A 20,212-nucleotide genomic window follows, 5' to 3' on the forward strand; every position below is an offset into this window, starting at 1 on the left:
TGTTGCTTTGGGTACCAGGAAAATCTGACTGGAAAACCCCGGAGAATGATGCTTTACTTCTATCACATCCTTGTTCAGCATTTTCAACACTTACTCTCGAAGAACCATGAACTTCTGAGAGTTGTGAGCTTAAGTCCAATTGAGAAGGGGTCTATCCAAGTTGGGGGGGGGAGAGAAGTTGAATGGTAGTAGATATCCCACCTGCAAAATGTCTACTACCCATTTCTCTGCTCCATGCCCTTGCCACTTGGCCCACCAGGCATCTCCCTACCCGTGGCAACGGAGAGGGAGTGGCGCCCACTCTATCGACGACCCCCTCTGCCCCTTCCCCTAGAGCCCCTACCAGGCTTGTAAAGGTGTGATTGAAAGGGAAGTTGTTGTTACTTTGCCTTGGCCTGTGAGGGAGATTGGGAGACCCTCACAGAGGCAGAACTCTTTGGAGATTTAACCGGTGAAGATCTTTTCACCTGTTGCCTCTGACTTTGATACTGCCTGATGTACCCACCTGTCTTTCGTGTCTGCTCGTCACTGGTCGACAGCATCTTCCAATTCAGTCCTTGGAAACAGGAACTGCAACTCAAGCAGATCCCCATTTCTGAGAGACGACAAAGACTCAAGAGTCCATCGAATTTGCCACCTTGGAAAGTGCTGCATCTCTCTTGGCCAGGAAGTGATTGGCCCACAGGTTGGAGCTAAGGTGTGTCAGGTAGGAAATCGCCTTAGCTCCAGACTGTAACAGTCTATTGAGAGAGGAAGAACTCACTAAACCTCCCTCAGTCATATCTGAAGCAATCTTGGCTATCGCAATGTACCACAAGCCCAGCCAGGAGACTGTCTATAAGATGGAAGCCACAGTAGTCTCCATAGCTAAAAACGCTTGTGATGAAAAGGAAGGGCCTTCAGCCCTAACCTGTTCCAGAGTTAGGCCAGGTTTAAGACGTATCACGTCCCAGTTGGGTTAAGGTGACGGGGCGTCAATTGAACTGTACTAGTGGAATAGTACTTCCTATGCTGCACAAGAGAAGGGGAAGAAGCTTAGATGACCTACTAGAACACAGAGAGCCACCTCAGTCCAACACCAAAGCGTTCACACATTGTAGGATAGACTGAGCATGACCTGACAAGGGGAGCTCAAAAGAAGTTCTAGAGTCCTGTTTAGCACCCAGCAAGGCCTCTATACCTGTTGGGGTAATAGAAGCAAAGCAAACCAATACAATGCAACAGACGAAAAAACCAACTAAAGTGGGTACATCATTGACTTCAGCAAGCAAAAGAGAAAGAAGTGAACGTTGAACTCAGGAAGCACTAAACGACATCTTGTTGGTTGCGCAGCATGAATAACAATGACACTAGCCTTCTGTCGCTTGAGAGCTCCTATTGTGGTGGGCAGGGATTGTCACCACGCATTGCAACAGTCGCTTGCATGTGAATTTTTTAAATTTAAGATGCCGTGCGAGGCTAATCGTTAGCTAAGTAATTACAGGCAGTCCCCGGTTTACGACGGAGGTTCCGTTCTTGAGACGCGTTGTAACCCGAAAATCGTCATAAGTCGGAACATCACCAAAAATCCTAAGAAAACCTTACTTATAATGCTTTAGGTGCATTCAATACTATGTAAACTGCATTCTTATTGCATTTTGCATCAAAAAACCTTCAAATATTGATTAGTTTGCATTTTTGGTGTCATATTTCTTCTGCAAGATGAGCGTTGTAGGCATCGTAACCCTGGAAATAATTTCTGATGAATATAATTGAAAAGCGCCTTAACCTCGGAACGTCGTAAGCCGAACCCGTCGTAACCCGGGGACTGCCTGTACTTGGTAAGTTACTTTTATAAAAATATAAATGCAACCCCAAAACTTTCAATAACATATAGGTATGCACGCTCTAACAAGTGGTGGCAAAGTTTCATAATTTTTTGTTCACCTGCCTGATGCACGATTCATGCCTTAATAATCTATTTTTCTTTTCGAAGATGGAAGAAATCTTATGTAATGACATTAAAAACTGTCACTGATATCTTTAGAATATCATGTTATATTATTGGGTAAAACTATTTTCCGTATAGCAAAATTGATGTGAACGAAACGAAGTGATAAAAAACGTCATATCACAACCACTGACATACATTCCTAAGTAGATAGGAGACACCTATCACTAGTAGTATCACATAAACATAGTCCTATACATTATCGTTTCAATATTAAGTTGAAGGTAGTTGAATGATTCCATTTCTTAAATTTTACAGAAAACATTGGACTCACAAAATGCTATCAAAGATGAAGAAAAAAAAGATAACCTAACAGTGTGAACCATGCTACATCACTCTATTGCTTTCAATGTCGTTATGTGCACGGATATCTAGTGTAAATGTGTCATTTATCAGTCTAAGAAACATCCTTCGCTGAGCAAGACAATTATTGCAATGCATTCGTAGCAAGTTCCTGTTAGATATATCAAGAAACCTTAATATACCGGAGAGAATCATACATAAATGAATCAAATTGTTTAGGGAATGGCAAAGTTTAGGACATGGGTCTAGAGGTGGAACTCATTGAAGAACCACAAGAGAGCAAGACAATACAGTAATGTAAATGTTGCTGAGTAACATTCATTTGTGAACTTTGAATTCTAACGCCTCGTAATGATATTGTTGAACTAGGAATCATGACTAGGTCTACGTCTATGACTGGTGTCTGATGAATAATTCAGATAGAAAGGGAGAGTGTTTTAAAAATGCACTTGAAATCTCTGATTGGTGTCTAATGAATAAGCAAACTTACCTTTGATGGATGAGATTCAGTTAGGCTTACTTTTTTTTTTGTTTATCGGTGTCCAGTCTGTGAAAGCATCACTAATGATAACGGTCATTTTAAAATTCCCCTCACCGACGACCAAAGCCTTAAAATGCATGTTTATAAATTATTTTCTGCTCAAAATTGCTCTATCTTTCTTTCCCCAAAATATTTGCAGACACTCGTGTTACACCCTGTATGATTGTTGCAGCTGTCAAAGAACATCCCCTGATTACAGCAGTAGGTTTTTATTGAAAAAACAAATATCTGAAATACACTTAAATGAGAAAGTCACTTATCACATTTCTTATCCTCTCAGCTACTTATAATATGCTTATGGTAGTAGGTCTAGCCATACATGTAAAACTAATTTTAATTAATTTATATTTAGAAGAAATGAATAGCTACAGAAAGATCAACCCAAAAAAGCTTTTATGAAAGTAAGCCTTTCTTAATGAATTCGTCAGTTTTGACTCCCACAGCTTTCCAACGTGTCTGGATGAAACAGGATGATATGCAAGGAATTCTATAAAATAAGACTTGAATTACATTTGTTTGATTTTCTTATGATTACTTTTTGACTGAATAGCTAAGTCTGAGTAAATTATGTTATAAGCAATTATGAAAAGGATAAGAAAAAAGCAGAACATGGCCAATAAAAAAAGAATAACGGGAATAATAATCAAATAAAGCAGATTAATATAGATATTGTCAATTTAAATATTCATTCACATTACATATCCAAGATTGTATACTGCTGAAAATAGACCTAGGCTAATCATGTGTGAAAATCAGAAGTCAAATTTTGGCCCATTAAATGCGTAATGCAAATTATTTTATCGATCAAAGGAAAAATTATTTTAATTACACATTGCTATTAAAGAATATTGATGTCCTAATGTATTATTTATCGGCTGTAGGAGATGAAATGATGACACCCCAGTACAGTACAATACGATGGGTTAAGACTCAAGCGGTAGCAAAGCCAACTTCAAAATGCTTATGCTGTTATGAAGCTAGAGTTGAGAATAAAATTAAAATTTGTGGACGCATCGTTATTTATTTTCCTTACCTTACAAAATAATTATCTTTGATCCAATGAATAAATCTACTTAATTCTAATGTAATTTACTTCAAGTATAGCACCTTTGAAAGGAAATATAATTTATTGTTAAGGTAATAATCTGGCACCTGCATATGGCAATATTTCCATAACAAACAATGAATTAAGAAACTATGCCAATTCTTCGTGGGCTGACTGTACACTGTTTTTCTAAAAGGTGCTTTACCCAAGCCAGCCAATGGCAGAAAAAGAACATTGGATGTTGGGATGCTGACAGACCCAGGAGGAAAGATAGTCGACATGCTATTGGCTGTGTCATCTGCAAAGCAGCCAATCCAGGAGCAACATTCATTTTCCTTGGTGCTCATTAGCTGTACACTTTGAGTTGATTAGCTGAACATCCTAAAAAATACCCTGCTCCTTTTAAGACTGCTGTCAAAGAGCCTAAACAAAAGGTGGTGGTCATGAAGCTCAAGGAGAAGGTAAAACTTCTTTGATATGTTGAAAGAGGACAAAAGTTATGCTGCAGCAAGGCGCCATTTTGATGTTAATGAAAGTACAGTGCGGTGCATAAAGAAAGAGGCTACGATTCAAAAGGCAGTAAGTATGAACTTCTTTGGTGCAGTAAAAACAGCTTCAACAGGACGGGATAAAATAATCATGACGACGGAATCGGTGCTGGTGTTCTGGATAAAGGACTACTGGAAGAACCTCTATTCCAACTTCATTTGCAAGAAAGTGTGACAACTGTACCAGCAGTTTTCAACTGCTACGAAAGGTGACGATGTGCAGGCACAGGACGGCAATGAAGAAGGGGTATAAATTTTTAGGATTCAAAAAACCCACGCAAATAGAAGTGAAAGAAGCATGGCAAAAATGTAGAGAAGTAACTGGAGTTGTTTTAGACAAGAAAATGCCATTAAGGCTCAATATGGAGATTTATAAGACAGTTATCAGGCCCATACTATTATATGGGGCAGGGGCACTTAAGAGGAAAGAGGAGGCACTGTTGGAAAGAACTGAGATGAAGATGGTGAGATAGATTGCTGGAATAGCACTACTGGAAAGAAGGGAGTCAAGATATAAGAAGAATGCATGGTATAAGTAATGTAAAGAAGGCTAGGCTAGGGAAGCTTGTCTGAGATACTATGGCCATGTAACAAGAAGAGATGAGATGGAATCAATCAAGAGAGCTAAGAACATGCCAGTGATGGGGAGGAATAATGTGTGGGGCATCAGTGGATCAGATGGATGGATGTGGTGAGGAGTGATACTGGTGAGTGGGACTGTGGGAAGAAGACACAAGAAACAGAAATAGATGGAGAAAGTAGATTCGAGCAGCCGACCCTAATATACAGTGGGACTAATAAGGTCAAAATAAGCATAATCTTAATATGTACGTAGTATAACATTATTTTATTGTACATATATATTTTTGTTTCTCTCTCTCTCTCTCTCTCTCTCTCTCTCTCTCTCTCTCTCTCTCTCTCTCTAATTACATATGTACATACTAGTGATTCCCCTTTAAAAGAAAACAGGATGACTGGAATAGTAATTGTATGAAAGAAAATGTGTGGCTGACTACGTACAGAGAACTGGATTATTTTCACATGTAGTTGTAAGCCATACAGTATGTACATACGTATATTTTTAACAGTAAAATGTGTAAGATGACCTTGAAATATGAATATAATTTCAAAGATTAATACAGTAATAGATTAATAGTTTAATGTAGTATATTTCATGTTAAGTTGGTATTTTTTGGTATACTTTGGTGTTTGAACTTTCAAGATATGCAGGTAGAGTAGTACCTCTAGATACGAAAGGCTCAACTTACGAAAAACTCGAGATACGAAAGCCAATACGAAAAATTTAACGGCTCTACATACAAAAAGTTTTCAAGATACGAAAGGTTTCTGAAAGTCCGAGATTCGCCAGGATAACAATTTTAAAAATCGCGCCGCGCACCACCATCTTAGTACTAGTAGACTCGCCACCATCCTCCTGCTCTCCCATTGGTTCCTGATGCTAGTCGCGGCCATGAAATCCTTCTCTCCTATTGGCCAGCGTCCCTCCCATCATGCATCTACTATGTACACGTGGTGGCGTGGCTCGGCCACTCGGTACCAGCATTGTTATAGTACGCACACGGTATTCGTTTTCGGGATCGTCAATGAGTACGTATTTAAAAAGAAAAGTGACCAAGATCTCTTACATGGGATAAGTGATCAAGGTCTCTCTCATGGGATAACTGGAAACTTTGCAAGGTTGGTAGAATCTTCACTCCCTGCTGAACAGAGGGTGTAGACCAGTCATTTACAACATGCATACCAGTAGTATGTATAATCAAGGCACTTCAGTTTATGTTGAAGGTCAGCAGCCGAACATTCAGTATCCAAATCAGTTGCAGAGAGAGCATTTGGTTGAACAGGGTTTTGATGGAGACCAGGGCCACAGAGTCATGAGGTGCAAAAAAAGAAAGTTGAAATTCTGGAGAGAAAAAAAAAAAAAAAAAAAAAAAAAACTACCGTAAAGGAAAAAAAAAAAGGAAAAAAAAAGTTAAAAATCAAAAAAGAAGAAAAAAACGGCAGAAATTAAAGCAGCTTTTCATAAAGTGCAATCATTTGTAGAAGACACCCCCCAAAAAGGCTCACACAGGAACATTGTGAAAAGTAGGCAAGAAGCAATATTCCTTGGATAGTTACGTATGTAGTACGTACGTATATTTTTTAAAGTGTACATACATACATAAGTACAAAAAAAAGGCAGATATTAAAGCCGCTTTTCATAAAGTGCAATCATTTGTAGAAGACACCCCCCGAAAAGGCTCACACAGGAACATTGTGAAAAGTAGGCAAAAGCAATCTTCCTTGGATAGTTACGTATGTACGTAGCCTCACTCGAAAGGTAAGCTTCCACATTTACGTTACAGTAATAATATTTCTTGTACACTAATATACACTTTATTTACAGGTTTTGCATTTTTATTCTTAATTTAGGTATTGAATGGTCCAATATGTTGTAGTATTTCATTGTTTATAGGTCAATTTAGCTTTATTATGAAATTTACTGGGGTGTTTTTGGAGGGCTTGGAACGGATTAGCCATTTTACATGTAAAATGTGGTCCAAGATACGAAAACCTCATGATACGAAGGGCGCCTCGGAACGGATTAATTTCGTATCTCGAGGTACTACTGTAGTATAGGCATTTTTACAGGGGGTCCTAGGTATTTGCAGATTTTAACAACCTACTCGCAATGTGTGTCTCTCTTTGGTACACATACCCCACGAATATGGGGTCCACTGTAGTCTTTTACTTTGTTGTTCCTACTGTTCTTGATAGTGGGTGGGGTAATCACCAATACAAAAGCAATAGAGGAGCAGAACAATAGAAGGGCTGCAATGAATTTTTAAATTTAAGCTGTCACATGGGTAGAAAATGTACCTGTGTAATTACTTGGTAAGCTACTTATATATGAGATTACATCTTTTAAATTTTCTTTACTTGAACATTTAATATAAAAATATTCAGAAACTTAATTTTTAAAAATTTGTCATCTAAGAGATTCATATAGAATTTTCAATATGAAAAGGTTAGGTTATCTATCGTTAGCATATCCTTCAAGGATGAATCCAAGAAATATGTAAGAAATAACATAAAACACAAACACGTACTCACCTCTGGCTCCAGATACTCAGGGCTAGGCTGTGCTGTCCGCTTGATATAGGCTAGCCGAGACACAACCACCGCCGATAATCACACCACAAACCAACCAACCGAGAACCACAACCCCACAACAACTTACAACCCGGCAAATCACTGAGCAGAACAACACCAACAGCTCAAAACAATATGACAACCACACGACTTACCCCAGCACAACGCTTACTCCAGCACAACCACCCGCCAACACCAACACTGCCCCAACCACCACTCACAGACACCGAAACGCACTATCAACCTTTTCAGCTTCACCACCACCAGACAGACACATGCACAACTTTACAGCACCAAAATCAATCAAATAACACAACAACTGGCCATCAACGGACAAGACTGCTGCTAAAACCAAACTATGCCTTCACCGATTTACTTACTGCTTTCAACTCTTGTAACACACTCCCGCCACTGATCTACACAACAGAGCATTACAACACACACACGCTTCCGACCGCCATTTAACCCATCCTCTCTTCTCTCTCTCTCTCTCTCTCCTCTCTCTCTCTCTCTCCTCTCTCTCTCTCTCTCTCTCTCTATCTCCTCCTCTCCTTCTCTCTCTCTCTCTCTCTCTTCTCTCTCTCTCTCTCTCTCTCTCTCTCTCGGAGACGTCAAATATAAACTACTATCATTACTCCTCCATTACATTTGACAACGTCTCCTTACACTCGCAACATCCACACTAAATTGCCTTTGGCAACACCCAAGGATGCTCAGATGCAGGCCCCCTGGAACTTGTTTAAGGGCCATCATACACTCTTTCAGTTACATCGCCATTCACTTCATCCAAACCACTTTCATTCAAACTCCCATTCTCTCCCTCACTACCATCCTCCCAAATCCCATTCACTACTTCACCGACATCTTCTAACTCTGGTTCCAACATCTCCCCTATTTCGGCTACCAAACCACTCAGTTAATCCATACTTCTGTCAAACTCCCACAAAGACTTATCCATCCTATCAACTACCTCCTTACTACTCAGTTTCCTTCTCACTGAAGTCTCATTTGTCCCTGTCATCTCAAACCCACATACACCACAAGTATCATTCATTCCCTCAAAGTCATCCATAGCACACGCTTTATCAACGGTTTGCACCCTACCACCAACCCCTTGACCATGCCGTTCATGCTTTCCCCTTCCACTTCCTCTCTCTTTCCTTACCTTCTGCTTTCTTCCATACTAAACTAAGACTAGCTGCCGATCTCACAGACCCATTTGCTTACTGATGCTCAGCCCCCATTTATTCACTCTCAACCACTCACTCATTGCACTCCCAAACATACTGTTGCATACTAGAGGACCCAACCAACTGAATCCCCTTTGTACCTAGTTCCCTGAATTCCCAACCTGACTCATCCTCTTTTGCCTACACACACTTGCCACATGACCCATTCCACATTCAACACATCTGGCCCACTGTTCTTTGCACGTCCTAGCATAAAGCCCATTCTTCCTGCATTTACCTCAAACCTCAGTCACACAGGTGCCCCAACATCCACTTGCTATATGCCCTACTTGCCCACACCTGTAACATCTAATATCCCTATCTTTCTTACACTCGCTCACCAAATGCCCCATTTGCCCACACCCGAAGCATGCTCCCAACGCCCACCGACATTCATTCTTCTTGTGTCCTGGCTTTCCACATCTGTAACACTACTGCTCTTGTTCACGACTAACCGAACCTACTCTCCCAACGCTTGCACTCCGATCTCTCTTAGGGTTAACCACACTTACTCTAACGCTCCTATCAACCACTTGCTCTGCCATTCGCCTTGGCCCTTCTAAAACTGCTTCCCTATAGCTCTTAAACTCGTGTATAACCTCAGCTACTTCAGTCCTAACACTAACGCTTCTACTCTCTTTCATACACCTACCTAACTCGTAATCCTCTACTATTTCCAAAATGTCGTTCCACATCAACCTTTCATTCGTCCATCGCATTTTCTCCTTACGTTTCAGATTTATAAAGTCATACACTTCCTCACTAACTCCTTACACTCATTTATCCCTTCGTCCCCAAACTTTTTACTGGCTAATGTTTCCAACCTGCACACATACATCGACGACAACTCACCAACATTCATTCTTACCTCATCAAAACCATGTTTTCTCTTATATGTAACACTACTCTTTATCCTCTTCACCTGTTCCACAATCCTGGCTTTCACACACTCATACGGCACATTCCCCACACTCATCATTACCCCATACATACTCAACAAAAATCCCGTCAAAAAGCTACCTAACTCTCTTGCCCAAACTTTCTTGTTATCCCCATATTTAGCTTCACAATACTTCTCATATTCCTTTAAAAAAGTCCCCTATGTCCCTACTACCATATTCCTCATATTGCGCACATCGGGGTACCTCTCTCTCACTCTCACTTTCGCTACTTCCATTCTGATCCCTCTTAACCTCGTCCGAATACAACGAATCAACTTCCATACTTACATCCATGCTCCTGATTACGCTCTTCTTACCCTTCTTTCTACCAACCTGTTTCCACTCACCACTATCTAAATCACTCTCAGCCCTTTCCCCAATGTATTCAGTCCTAGTCTCATCCTGTCCGTCATCCTTACTAACCTTCTTTCCCTTAGTCTTCTTCTCTTCTTCAGCCCCCTTCTTATTCTTGTCCTCAGGTTTATCCTTATCCTGTGTCTTCCCCTTCTTTCCCATAGCTATCACAACCAAATCACCTTCATCACTCGTACTCTCATCCACTCGCTCTTCCACTTTCTTTACCACTCCTGGCCCATCACAAGACCCAGTAGACCTATCTCCTACTGCTCCCTCTCCCATGAACACCTTCATCGTTTCCTGCATCATCTCTTGCACTGCATTCATCATTACTCCCAATTTTTTGTCCATTTTCTCAACCATTCTCTCTTCCGCTCCTTTCACTTCTTCTTTCATTTCCACTTTTGCACTCCTTAAGGGGGCCGGCCGGAACCCCTATATATGGTGGTATAGGGCGAAAAATGCAAAGTCATGAAAAAATTCATGGAGCTTCATATGGCAATTGAGAATACGTATACGAAATATTTCGTCAAAATTCCTCTTACTTTCGTAGTTACAGGGTAATTAGTTATCGTAACTCAATAAGCCTAAAACATTGATCCGTACAAGAAAATGCAATATTTCTTCTATTATCGTAAATTTTGATAATTATTGTCAAAGAAATTGGGAGAAATGGCATCTGTAGACATTCCCCGAGTCGAGAAGGAGACTTCAGGCTCAGCTACCAAGTCCTGATTTAGTGCGATTACAGACTTCAAGTAGTCTACACGTTCCATTTCACCTCTGCCATTCGCCCGCTTTTACGTATGTTTATGTATGTTTCGGCAAGAATTTCATCATGCCAATGAGGAAAAGACAAGGAAAACATCTCGCTAACATACAGACGAAGAAAAATCGCTCAAGTATTATTACAGAATATCATAATATATGCGTAGTTAGTGAAGAGAGAGGGGAGGGTTGCTTAGTAACGCCCCCTTGCTTGACAGCACACATCACACTATGCCCAAGGCTACGATCTTTGAGCAAAGAGATCTTCATTTATGATAAATAACAAAGTTTTGGTTTTTCAATACCCAAAATGGAATATGAAATTCATAATAATCATGATTTATTAAATTGTCTTTGTAAAAAAAGAGTACGCCTTCGAGTTTCACCTCTTGACATTCTCTTCCATTTTACGTTTGTTTATCTTTGTTTCGGGCAAGAATTTCATCATGCCAAAAAGGAAAATACAAGGAAAACATCTCGCTAACATACAGAAGAAGAAAATTCGCTGTAATAAGCCGAGTTAGTGAAGGGGAGAGAGAGAATTGTGTAGGAAGGAGTGCCCCATCTTGCCTCAAGTAGTGCCCCAGGCTGCGATATATGAGCAAAGGGATCATCATTTATGATTAAATTATGATAAATAAAATAGTTTTGGTTTATTAATACACAAAAAAGAAATATACATTCATAATAATCATTATTTATTAACATTGTCTTTATAGAAATACGAAGGAAAACTTTGAACGCCCGTATCTCAAAACTATACTTATTGACCTTCAAAATCCATCTTCTCACTTAGTTTTAAAGCTATAACATTGGAATTTGGTATATAACTCAGAAAGACATTATAAAAGCAATCAAAATCCAAGCCCTTTTTTTTACCAATTTTTGTTTCATATTTTTTTTTATAAATTTTTTTCTCTTGATTTATAGGGTTTATTTTTTTTACCATATTGAAAAATTCATATCTAGCAAAAAAATTACTTTTATAAAAAAAACTCTTCATTTGATTGGAGGTCTACATCAGGTCTTTATATGGTAGTAATCCCAGGTCTTAATATTAAATATCAAGGGAGGAGATAGAATTTGAAAAATGGGATATTTCGGGATAAATCGCCCTGGCGTCACAAAACCGAAGGTCAGAGGCGAAAATCATATGCGGTTTGGAGATGTCCCAAGTCACCTTATTAAGTGGTATGAATATCAAAGTCCTGTCCTTAAAAAAGGGCATTAGCCGGCCAGCCCCCTTAACATTCCTCTCATTTCCTCTAACTCGCTCTTCAGCTCCTCACACTCCACCCTCAACCTCTCATTCTCCACTTCCAATTGTCATTCTCCACTTCCAATTGTCCTCTCACTTCCCTCTCCAACCTCAATTCCTCCTTCAGCCTCTCCACCTCACTCAATCCTTCCATCCCAAATTTTCTCACCACTCACACACTTGCCTAGACCAATCGTCCTGCAGCTGCCACACCAGCAGTCCCTGTTCGGGCGCAATCAATGCTAAGTGAAAAAAGCAAGCAAACTCCCCACAGTTACGTTAATCGCACAAGCTGACAAAATTCCCCACAGCCACACTTTCCTCTTTACGTTACTTTTTACGTGCAGGACAACTGGTTTAACGAAATACCAAGCACACAAAACACAAACACATAACCACCTCTAGCTCTATATAATCACATCACAAACCAACCAACCAAGAACCACAACCCCACAACAACTTACAACCCGACAAATCACTGAGCAGAAGAACACCAACAGCTCAAAACAACATGACAACCACATAACTCATCCCAGCACAACAACCCGCCAACACCAACACTGCCCCAACCACCACTCACAGACACCGAACGCACTACCAATCTTTTCAGCTTCACCACCACCAGACACACACACACACACAACAACTTTACAACACCAAAATCAATCATATAACACAAAATCAACTAGCCACCTACGGATAACTGCTGCCAAAACCAACTCATGCCTTCAACAGACGCCTTACTGCTTACGACTCTTGTAACAGACTCCCGCCACTGATCTACACAACAAACACACGCTTCCGACCGCCATTTAACCACTCCCATTTATTCTTCACCAATCTCTCTCTCTCTCTCTCTCTCTCTCTCTCTCTCTCTCTCTCTCTCTCTCTCTCTCATGCAACCCTTGGAGACATTGTCGAATATAAACTACTGTCATTACTTCTCCATAATAGAAAAATACAATGAACAGGTGAATTTTCCCCAAATAATGGGGGTATACGTTCTGCAAATGCGTGAATCTGGAGAACACAAATACGGGGGACCCACTGTAGTCAAGACTTTTAGAACATGTTTACCTACGTATATTCAAAATAACAGTCATTCTCCCAAATTTCTTACCTTACTAAATCTAGTTTTGGCATTGGGTTCTTTATCACACGCTTTGGTTTCAACACAACTGCCGAGGCCTCTGCTTGCTGACCTGGAAAAAGGTAATAGTTATGAGTTATGAGACAAACCCATTCCTGCATGCTATTCATGGTAAGCCTGGTCAAATAGTACTCATATTCTACAAACAGATTTGATTTCTTAATATGTAAGCCATAATTTTAAATACCATATATTTCCACATATAAGAAGACCTTTAAATCCTAAAATTCACCCTAAAAATTGGGGTCTTGGCTGCAGACTTCTAAACTGGCGCCGAGAGCGCGGTCTGTAGAGGTCACACCCACGAGACTCCATAGGGGAATGTGAGTCGGCTCCCACCCTACGAGCAGGAAGAGCCAACAAGAGAATCCTGCCTCCCTGAAGAGCAGCAGTTCCTTAGGAGTCTGGTAGGACTTCTTAGGTAAATTATCACACTGCTTCTCTAGGTGCTCCGTCGAGACCAAGACACCAGGTGCTCGGCCAAGACCGAAACGCCAGGAGCTCGGTCAAGACCAAGACACCAGTTGCTCAGTCAGAGGCCTCTTGCACCCTCGAGACTCCAAAAACATGACAGTACTCTTGAGAGGCAGTCCCTTAGAAGTCTGGTAGACTTCTTTAGAGAATCTCCCTGCTAATTCTCCAGGTACTCAGCTGAGACCAGGGCATCAAGTGCTCGGTCAGAGAATGAAGCACCAGACCGGGCCCTGGCCAAGACAGGAGGCACAGCAGGAGCAGGTAGACTGCAGGCACAACAAGGCAGTGCCACAGCATTCAGGAGTGCCAAAGTAGAAAATCCTAAAGGAAAGAAAAGCCAACGATGACAGTTCACTCATCTACTGCTGTGCCTTCATTGCTCACTGTCAATCTGAAGAAAAAAGAAAAAATTATTAATAGAAAATGACTTCTCGCTCCAAGGGTAATTACCCTACAAAGTGGAAGGAGGCCGTTTTGAAGAGGTCGCCCAATCTCCAAACCAGGCCTCCACTCTGCCCAACAAGGCAAAGGAGAGAACCCTCCCAAAGGAGCAAATGCTAAAGAAAGATTACCGGAAGAGAGAAACAACAATGAACGGGTGGTTACCAAGGGTGCCATCAGAAGCGAAACACCTCTGATGACGATTGGCAAAACCCTCCTCTGAAGTTTCCTCCCAGCAAACTCACTGACAGCCCGAGCAGCAAGAGCAACACCCAAAATATTCATAAAAGATATACTGTCATGCCCTTACAAGCAGAGGGCATGAGGAAGTCATGGGGGGGAATGTTATGTCCTTGGCCGCTGGCCCAGAGACACACACTGGGGGAAGACAGCCTGCAAGGCTATCACAAATTGTTGGTTTGTATATTAATATTAAACAGTACCTACAGTGGTACCTCATTTGCCCAACGTTTCTTAGGTCACATTCCATTTTCCAAAGAAAATTTTTGAGAAAATTTTGTATCATTTGTTGAACAAATGCTCATACAGTGGAACCTCGACATACAAAAGTCCCAACTTAAGAAAAATTCAAGTTACGAAAGCAAATGCGAAGATTTTTTTGCCTCTGCATACAAAAATAATTCAGGTTAAGAAAGGGTGTTACTGTAAAGGCCTGAGATTCGCCTGGACCGCCGAAAATAATTTTAAAACTCGCGCGCCACCAACTGAGTAGACTCGCCACCATCCTCCTGCTCTCCCATTGGCTCCTGATGCTAGTCACTGCCGTAAGTTCCTGCTCTCCTATTGGTCAGCATTTCTCCCATCGTGCTCTACATAAAGGCGTTCTTCAGCCACTCGGTAACAGCATCGCTATCGTAAGCATGCGGAATTAGTTCGTTCATATACGATTTTGTTTGTTAACGTAAATTCGTGTTAGTAATTTCGCTTTGCACTTTATCGTGTTGTGTGAGAACTTAATTAGTAACTTAATTACGTACGTATAGTCATGGGTCCCAAGAAAGTTGCTGAAGTTACGGAAAGGAAAGGATGCTTTCTATGGAGACAAAAATGGATATTATCAAGAAGTATGAGGCTGGCATGTGGTTGAGTGTGATCGCTAAAGAATACGGCCAAAATCCGTCGACGATAGGCACCATTCTTAAGCAGAAGGAAGCCATCAAAGCAGCTACATCTTCCAAGGGCGTGACTATTTTGTCCAACAAGAGGAGCCACGTGCATGATGAGATGGAGAGGCTGCTTCTTCAATGGATTGAGGACAAAGAAATCGCTGGCAATACTATAACCGAGACGGTAATCTGTCACAAGGCTAGCGCTATTTTCGGTGATCTGATTGCCCACGCCGAAGACGACGGAGGAGAAGGGACATCTACGACAACCCCAGACTTCAAGGCTTCTCGGGGGTGGTTTGATAAATTCCGTAACTGACTGGCATCCATTCGGTGGTAAAGAAATTGAAATTTAAAAAAAAAAAAAAAAAATGTAAAGTATACAATAGTAAAAAAAAATTAAAAATCAAATAGACAAAAAAAAAAAAAGGAATTTAATTTTAAGTTTTTGTAAAGTTAAGTGTTAACGTTTTCTGCCATTTGTTAATGTGTTTCGTAAAGTTTAGTGTCAATGTTTCCTGTCATTTTTTTATGTTTCATAAAGTTAAGTGTTCAAGTTTTCTGCCATTTGTCTTCCTCCTCTGTCACCACTTTCGGAGATCGCCTCACTCGAAAGGTAAGGTTCCACATTTTACTACATAAGTACGTATGCACGTACAGTATTTCTTGTACCATGTACACTAATACACTTTATTTACAGGTATGTAGTACATATTAACAGTACAGGCAGTCCCCGGGTTACGACGGGGGTTCCATTCTTGAGACGCGTTGTAACCCGAAAATTGTCGTAAGCCGGAACATCATCAAAAATCCTAAGAAAACCTTACTTTTAATGCTTTGGGTGCATTAAAAACTATGTAAACTGCATTATTATTGCATTTTCCATCACAAAAACTTCAAATATTGATTATTTTGCATTTACAATGTCATATTTGTTCTGCCAGATCAGCGTTGTAGGCGTTGCAACCCTGCAAATAATTTCTGATGAATATAATTGAAAAGCGCCTTAACCTCGGAACGTCGTAAGCCGAACCCATCATAACCCAGGGACTGCCTGTATATGTAGTTTAAGTTAGGTATTTAATGGTCCAAATTGTTGTATTTCATTGTTCATTGGTCAATTTAGCTTTATTATAAAATTTACTGGGGTATTTTTGTAGGGCTTGGAACGAATTAGGCAATTTACATGTAAAATGTGGTTCAAGATACGAAAAAATCAGATTTCTGGGCTCAGCTCGTGTCGCTGCGCGAAATATCCTTTAATCTATTATTTCTAGGGTAAATGTACTAACACATACCAGAGAATAAATAAAATAAAGAAAAAGGTCAGTAACTGACTCGCTCACCCTCCAAGAGGGTGTCGGTATGAACACTAGGCGAGTGAGACCACTACCACGAGCCAAATGCCAATAGAAATCTCCCACTACAAAAACCCTCCATGAGGAGAGCCGACCCACAGAGTGAGCAGCTCGTACTACTACTACTCCATCCCATGCTGCCGACTGCTGCGCCTCTGGTGGCCATCCTTTTCAGTTAGCGCACACGAGTCACACGTGCTATTTTTCTCTCTGTGTTTTTTGTGCCCTTTCGTTGGATTTATCTATAATGGAGCGTGCAGCTATCGCAGCAGCTAAGTTAAGTACTCAGTATTTATGGTTAGTTGGTTTTTTTCCGGCCCTGAGACAGTATTTGCCGTTTTTTAGGTATAAATACGAACTCTGGGTCGGAAGCATGGCAGCATGGTTCTGCCTCGTGGTGGGTTCGTTCTTGGTCTCCCATACCTAGATATCCCTTTATCTATGTACGCTCTATATTAATTATCCGTTTTACTTAGGGTACTGTCTACTCAGGTTTGTCATGCATGCATGTCTTTTACCTTATGTAGGCTTCTTCTTTCCAGACCCTAGTCCCGGCTCTTAGTATCGGCCTCTGACTAGCTTGAGTGGTAGACTTTCCTTCGGGTTAGCCGTACACTCCTGGATTTTTTCTCCTACTATATTGTTTTCTTTCTTTTATTTTTATTTAATTGTACCATGTATTTTGTTATGGTTAGGTTAGTTAGGTCGTCTGGCTTAGCCTAGGTCCTGGCTCATTGAGCCTATTCTACCGCTCATCAGTTTCGGTTGCTTCCCTATAGCATCTCTCTGATCAGTTGGTTTTGGCCAGTGGGCCTATATGCTACTGCTTTTCAGTTCAGTTGCTTCCCGATAGCATCTCTCTGATCAGTTGTGTCCTAGGCTTAGTTGTCTTGTTTTGGTCTTACCGCCTCGTGGTCACTACGCGATCACGAGACAGCCAGACGCCTGCCCAGTCACCTTCCCCCCCCTCCCGCTCTTCCATAGAGTCGGGGGAGGGTGGGTCGGTCTGCCCATGCTCGCTCCACATACCCGAGCCTGCTTCCCTCTCTCCCCCAGGCGGAGGGGCCAGGGAGACGGGACAGGACCCAGACTGGACTCGACCTCTCCGGCTTCTCGGTCCGGCCGGGTGGTAATGTGGTGGGGGGGTACTGGCCTTTCCCCCCATCCGTTGCTTCCTTGTCGCTCCGTGTTCGCTCGAGCCTGTATGTCTTCTCGCTCTTTCCCACCTTACTAGGGCTCCTTTCCTGATCGGAGTCCTGGCATCCATCCGCGGAAAGATGTTAGTCCACCCAGTAGAGTGGACCGGAACATACAGTGGGTCCCTGCTACCTTACCGTATTGCTGAGTTTACTACACTCCGCTACGCACTGGACTTGGTCCGGTTCGTTTGAGTTTTAGGTTTAAGTGTTATTAGATTAACTATAAGTTTATCTTAAGTACCTTAAACCTTCCCCCCCTCCCTTACGTGTCTTACCGGATCTCTCCGGGATTGAATAGCCTATTCAGGCGAAGCAGGGGGGGGTTATGCCCAAATTTTTTCCGAGCTCCGGCATGCAACGGAGTTCTTCTGTCCTTTTAGCCTGTAAGTGATATTCTTTAAGATACTCATGTGGCTTCCCACTTACAGGCCACCAACTGTGAGCATCCGGATGCGCCGCCACTTCAGGACCCATGTGGACACGAAGTTTGCCGTCCCATGCTCCATGCGCGACTCCGCACGGGGACATCCAGGTCTGGTACCATGAGACGTGTACCATATGTTACGATCTGGTGAGCCAGCTTTTAGAAGGGGTAAGTATTCCATCTCCGGTAGCTGCTCCGCTTCTGTTTTAGTGCTTAAGTTTTCATCATTCACTTTAACTTAAGGCATCTAAGTTTAAGTTATACTTTAAGTTTTAGGTTTTAAGTGATTCTTAAACTCTAATCTACGCCCTCTCTTCCAGGCGGCCGGCAGTGAGGGATACCGCACTGGCAACCCTGCGGGCCTGGGTCGGCGGTTTTGGGAAGAACGCCGCCAAGGGTATGCCCTACATCTTAGAGAAGCGGTTGGCGCTGTTAATCTTCCCCGGAGGCAAGGCGACAGGATACGTCACCGCCCAGTAGGCGGCCCCGACTATCGCCTTCATCCAACAACAGCTGGCTGCCTCATTAACTGACCAAGACCAGGATATCTCCACGGACGTCGCGACTTTAGATATTAATGTGGAACCTATGGTAGGTGTAGACGACCTGTTGGTCGAGGTAGGTAAGGTGGACACCCAAGGTCACCCTTGGGCGTAACTGTTTCTTCTACTCCTGCAACCTCTCCATCCTTCCAAGGCTTTACAGGTGATGAATTGTATACTCCTCCTGACGCTTCGGTTAGACCTAAGGTCAAGGGTCAAGCAGTGAAATCCTTGACTAAGACGTCGTCGTCGTCTAAGAAGACGACTTCGGCTTCATCCTCCTCGCGTAAGTCTCCGGCTGGGAATCCCGGAGCAGACAGGTCTAAAGCTTCTAGCTCCGGCTCTAAGTCCTCGAGGAGTAAATCCTCCAGAGAGAGATCTCACACCCCGGCAGAGTCACCAGTTCCACTACCCTTGGTTTCCGATTCAGAGCCACCCCTCCACCTCCGCAGCAGCTCCGGCCTTGGACTCCAATGCTGGCCTGTTGCAACAGGTGGGCGACCTGGTTGGGTCCCTAAAGAGTAGCATGGAACAAATGATCTCTCGTTTGTCGGATAGATTACTTCCAGGCCTCCATTATAGCCGGACTGAGAGAAGCCCCTCTAGCCTCTCCTCCACTTTCCAATACGAGTGGAACTCAGCTCCTCCGTATGACTCGCTACCTCCGTTCTCGATGAACAATCCATGGAGAGTAGCGTCATACGCCCCCTTCCAAGACGGTCTCAATTTCTATACCGGAATTTGGAACTCGAAGGATAGAGGACTTCGAGTTCTACCCGGAAGACCTCCAGCCTCCGTTCATAGGCTACGCAAGGCTTACAGCCATGGTTCGGGATGATAGGGTACCAAAGGAGACAGTCCTCTATTCACGAGACCAGGCTCAGAGAGAATGGCTCAGGTGTTTAGAGGACATGGATTGTTCTAATACCAAGATACAACCTTTTTAAGAGTCCCTTTACCATTTTCACAATGGATGAGAGCTAACCCCGCTTCCCGTTCCTGACAAAGATCGCGAGGTCTACCATCCCACGGCCGGCAGAAGGGGAACCCATGCCTCAATTGAAGGAAGCAGATTCCACATCTCCGTTGCTCCCCTCAGCCGGAGAATTGTGGGAAGACTTGCCGAACACCTTCTCAGCTGGCAAACTCAAACCGGACTGTGCTATGGAGCAGTTTGGTGAAAAGCTACCCAGGCTCCCAGATAGCCTTATTCAGGCTGAATTTGACGCGAAATCGCGATTAGCCAGGTCAATTAACTCTATGGCTATGACCGAGGTAGCAACCATAGCCTATGGCTCAGACCGCTTTTTAAACTCATGACCAAATCCCTGACTCAACGGTTCAGTCGGATATGTTTGAGTTTGCCA

General features: G+C 42.3%; 1 pseudogene; it reads right to left on the bottom strand.

Annotated features, from left to right (window-relative positions):
• LOC135218403 (TIMELESS-interacting protein-like) overlaps positions 1–20,212 on the bottom strand; it is a 152,715-nt pseudogene that overhangs the window by 92,156 nt on the left and 40,347 nt on the right.

This window comes from Macrobrachium nipponense, chromosome 9 (genome assembly GCF_015104395.2).
Source record: "Macrobrachium nipponense isolate FS-2020 chromosome 9, ASM1510439v2, whole genome shotgun sequence".
Taxonomy (NCBI): Eukaryota; Metazoa; Arthropoda; class Malacostraca; order Decapoda; family Palaemonidae; genus Macrobrachium; species Macrobrachium nipponense.